Source organism: Cyprinodon variegatus, unplaced genomic scaffold, assembly GCF_000732505.1.
Source record: "Cyprinodon variegatus isolate N-32 unplaced genomic scaffold, C_variegatus-1.0 Scaffold906, whole genome shotgun sequence".
Taxonomy (NCBI): domain Eukaryota; kingdom Metazoa; phylum Chordata; class Actinopteri; order Cyprinodontiformes; family Cyprinodontidae; genus Cyprinodon; species Cyprinodon variegatus.
Genome location: NW_015151359.1, coordinates 201,134 through 206,471, shown reverse-complemented (window position 1 = coordinate 206,471; position 5,338 = coordinate 201,134).

Sequence of the window (5,338 nt, the reverse complement as noted above, 5' to 3'; positions counted from 1 at the left end):
GCAGTTTAAAAAAGACTTAATGAAATACAGCTACAAACACTGTGCAAAGATAGGTTTTAATAAGTAATGTGAAAAACATTATATATAATTCTCTAGATGTTTTTTGGGGGGGTATTTCTAATAACAACATGACGTAAAGACAGGTATTGCTAGGAAAGTCTTTGGAGACAGCAACTCTAGTTGCACCTAACTTGCTAAATAAGACACTTTCCCTTATACAGACACAATAAACTGTGTACAGATGGCTGATTGTAAAAACATAGTGGTAGCCATTCAAAATTTCTCCACTCTTCTTGATGGGCCTTTGGCTGATCCTTGGCTGGTTCTCTACAATTTTCAACATCAATAATTGTCCTAAAATATTCTTTCTGTCATAATTTGTGGAGATTAGGATCTCAAGAGAAGTGACATCTTCTGGTCAGACCCTTTAATTCAGTGAAAGGGTTGAGTTAGAGTAAAAAAAATATGCAAGAGGGGTGACTCAAGTGGCTGGAAGTTGGAGGTGATTTCGCTAGGAGTAGGAGGGAAGCGGGCTGCCATTCGGTTGGGAAGGGGTGTTTTTAAAGAGTGAAAACTTTTTTTTGCAAGAAAGAATTTTGTTTTATACTTATTTTTACAAGTGCCACTGCTGAACCATTGCCTATGGATGCTTGTGGGGGGTGGCAGCCTAGTGGTTAGGGCATAGAGCTTGGAATCCTGAGGTTCTGAGCTTGAGCTCCACTCCCACAGACTGCCTCTCTGGGTCTCAGAGCAAGACCCTTAACCCTTCACTGCCCCCTGGGCATTTTTAACATTAACTCACACCCATGACTTGAAGATTTAAAAACTGAAGGCCAACATGTGAACTCCTCACAGCTTTTTTTTTTTTTTTTTACATCTTCTCAAAATAGATGCAATTATTTCTTATGGATACAAAACAGGACTTGAGTTAGACTTTAGGAAAAAAAAACAAGGGAAGTACAGATTGTATAGTGGTACACAGGTGATCCTTATTAAGTTTGAAAATAACTTATATTTCTAAGTATAGAGTATGCAGAATATAAAATATCCTGTAATCAAAATGTTTTGAACATCTAAGTCCTAAAGTAATTATGTACTTGAGATAATGATGAAACTCCGAATTGCAATCCCTAATGGAATTATGAAGCACTTTAAAAACAGATTCAAGTGTTTTCAGCTGTGTTGCCATGCAACACCTAGTGCTCTCCTCAAAGCAGACACATTTCTGTCTTCACAATGATGAATTAATGACCTCAAGCAAGCTAGTCTCTGTAGAAATATCCTAATATTTTACTGAAATTAGAAGCTAACTTGAAGTAAAAACCGTTTAATCAAGCACTAAAAATTCACAGATTGCTTAGAAAAATCATATGTCATCTATGAAAGGACAGCTTGGAATAAACTTGGTAAAACGGAATTCATCATTATTTCTGCGGTCTAACCTGAAGTGCTCTTATGAGTGCGTATCAGTAAAGGCATATGCTGGAGTGTGAACGCTCACAGGAGAGATAACTCCAGTCTTTTGTACTTTTTATGTCCTGGTGCTGGATGCCAGATGCCACCTCCCCATACACATTCATAGTCTACATTTAGAGCCTGTAAGAGTGTTTATTACCTCCTGTCTTTGGACAGTAAAGAACAGGAAATGTTACCCACCTCCTCTCACCTTTACACACATACAAACTCATACACATTCCCACCGTGTATGTCACTTATTTCCTCTTTTTGATGCACTCTTACTAAGTTTTCACCTCCCTCCTGTGGCTTCCCACATCCTGTGGTTTCCTAAAACAGCTTGAGGAATTTATTGCAGTTCATTTTAATTTCTTAGTGTGTTCTTTGGATGTCACATTACCGCTTGATGTACTGTAAATGTATACACAAGGGATATACAAGGGTTTAACAGAGTCCTTTTTAGCAAAATGTGCCTTTTAACCTTGCTTTTAATTTATGTTCTATGATGTTTTAGGAGGTACCATACTGTATATGTGACAGTTTTGCTGATCTTGAACTTACGTAACTTCTCGGTTTAGTCCGCCATGCTCCATGGTATTTGTCTTTTCATTTTAATTAATGTTTGCATTTATCAAAATGTTCCGTATTGCTATTTTGTCATTGCAGTATACCTTCATTCCTTTGTGTTAAGTTTCTATATATGTTTTATTTTAGTAAAAAGTGTTGATCACTCCATTTTGTTGGACCACGTGGAAAACTTGGTCTGCATTTCTGGTACAACACTTAACTAGCATAAATACTACTTGCAGGACATGGACTTTTTTGTGTTAGATGCACATTTACTTCAGAGACCAAAATAATCACGTGAGTTATCTCAGGAGTCCATCTTAAGGCCCCTTCTATTAAATATGCACATGCTTCCCATGACTTATTAAAAACATTAATTAAATAATTTGCTTTAACTATGCAGACAAAACACAAATACACATTATGATGTCACCAGGTTACTAGAAACCTATTCAGGCATTGGGTAGATGCATAGAACATATCTATACATGGATGTGTAAAAATTATCTTCGGCTGAATCAAAACAAAACTGCACAAATACGTTTTTGGACTAAAGGAGGAACATTTAAAAGTGAGCACATACCACCTGTTATTTAAGCTATATACCGACAATCAGGCTTGAAATCTGGATATAATGGTGTATTCGGCCTAGAACCATTACATAAAAACAGTGACAAAGTCAACCTTCTATCACCTAAACAATACAACCAATGTGATAGCAGCAGCACAGCTGATATTATTGTCCGTGATGTTGAAACAGCCAAACAGGAACAGACCAAGTGAAGCTACTATAATGAGAAAAAGCAGAGAAAGCATTAGGTTAGAGATTGAACTAAAAAAATACTCCGGAATGGGAGAACAAAGCTAGAATGAGGCAGAATGATGAAAAGGGGTCCCTACTGTATGTCCTCCAGTAGTCTAAGCCTATAGCAGCATGACTATAGAGATAGATCAGGATAACCTGAGGCACTCTAAGCTTTATTAAATGGGAACGTTTTAAGCCTCACCTAAAAGTAGACAGACTAAACCTGGAAGTTGGTTCCATAGGAAAGGAGCCTGATAATTGTAAGATCTGTCTCCCATTCTTCTTTAAGAAATTCTAAGAACAACTAGTAAACCTCTAGATTGAGAGTGCCGTGCTCTGTTAGGAACATAAGGAATGATCTCTGATATATGATGAAGCATGGTCATTTAAGGCTTTTCATGTAAAAAGGAGAAATAGAAAGGTGCAGCAGTAGAAGCTGTGTTTCATAGTGCCCCTGGACAGATAGAGTAATCACAGAAAAAAGAACTTTGTTCAAACAGCCTGAATAGCAGCACAGAGCAGAGCTCAGTAGTCAGAATAGGAACTGAACACGGTACATCTCACGAACAGCAGCAGTGGCACTCTATAAAGACAAAATAGTATATTGCTGTGGCATAAGAATGGTGGCTTTCATGTTATCAACAGGGCCAGAGGGTGGGAATTTATCTGATATTTACAGTTCAACAAAGTTGTGTTGGAAAGTCTCTTACAAGTAACTGTCAGTCTTTCACAAAAATGTCAGAAAGTCAAGGTCTGACTGTTGTTGCAGTGCTCATTTTTGAAATGAGATAATGTTATGAAGCAGAAGTAGAGAGCTAAAAGAGTCGTCAACACTCAACCTGTCTCCTCTGATGTTGAGCAGAGTTACTGAAACTTGTTGAAATTCAGGTTTTTGCCCTAAGACACTTTGGTTTAGATCAAGACATAGCATTTCAACATTGGCATCTTTGCTCTCTTCAATTAAGCTTCTGCCTTGTCTTGTGTCTTATCAAATCCCCAATGCATACTAAAGCAAAAATGTCAAAAATAATTCTACATTACATTGCTCAGAGTAAAGACAGCCCAAAACACTCCTAAAATGACAAATGTTGAGAACACATTAAAATAAGGAATGTTGATGCTGGCAGTGTCTTACAAATCAGCAATCGTAGTAATAATTCTATCAAGTGTATCAGTCTAACAACAATCTTTTGTAAATTATTCTCCCCTTAAGCCTGATACAGTTATAGCACCCTTTACACATCTCAGATAAGAATGGGTAAATTAATCTCGTATTGCACACTGTTGACATTTAGAAGGATAGAATACTCAATTTATGTGTTATTAGATAGATAGATAGATCCACAGCGTAAACTGATATCAGATTGCACTACGTGTGGTATCAGTAAGTGACAAAATAATATCGTTTCCAGATGCATTTAACCTACAAATAAACGTATACATTAACTTTCGTAAAACAGCTTGTAGGGTATTGACTCTTGCTGTGACAAACATCTCACTTGCACTGGACCATCTTGGACGTTTTAAAAGTACTCGCATAGCATCATTATAGGCCACCTGCAGCCTTTGCAGGTTGATTTTTCTATATGTAGTCCACAGGTGAGCAGTGTATAGAGAGGTACAATATGCATTAAACAGTTCCACTTTGACTTTATCAGTACATGAACCGAATTTACGAGCAAGGGTATTAGCTTGAGCATACAATTTACATTGTCTACAAATATCATCATCGTCTTATTATCTAGTGATTTAAAAAATATCACCTTGAGATAAATATAGTTACTTGAAATCATGTGAACCACAACTATCAACACCTTGACTTTAAATACTTCTTAACTCACTCTAAAAAAAGGACAGTAGCAAAAGCTTTCCTCTTATATTTTAACAGTATGCATGCATGAATATATACATACTTACACTCATGCATACATACAATGGTCACATACGTATGTCCTTCAGGACAAGATACATTTCTATCATTGAAGAACAAAAAAAAGTCTGTCTGGATTATTTTGAAGGCCTCTCAAACTTTAAGTTAGGATATTTATTTAATTTACATTCTGTTACAAATAGAGTTCTATTGTAACAGAGGTTTCACATTTCTTCTATATTGTTACACAACAATGAGATCAGAAGTTCTTTTATTTTGAACTACAACTTAGCTTTCAATAGAGGAAAATGTTATGTAATGTTCGAGTCACACAGACTAAAAGCATAACACACTGTCAAATTAAATAGGCAATTTCCTGGAGATTTTGTCATTAAATGGCTGCGTTCACATTTGCATCAACAGCAAGGGCTATTAATCTGACAGCACATCAACTCGATACCATTGTATGCCCTAAATGAACCCAGTGTTAAAACTGGAACTCTCAGGAATACAGCAATGAGCATCATAAGCAGTATTGGTTGAATTGCACAGTAACTATTTGCTTGGGTATCCCGAATATATTTACAAGACTTATTTGACAGTTTACCCATGTAGTTATGTGGATGTAACATAAAACATCA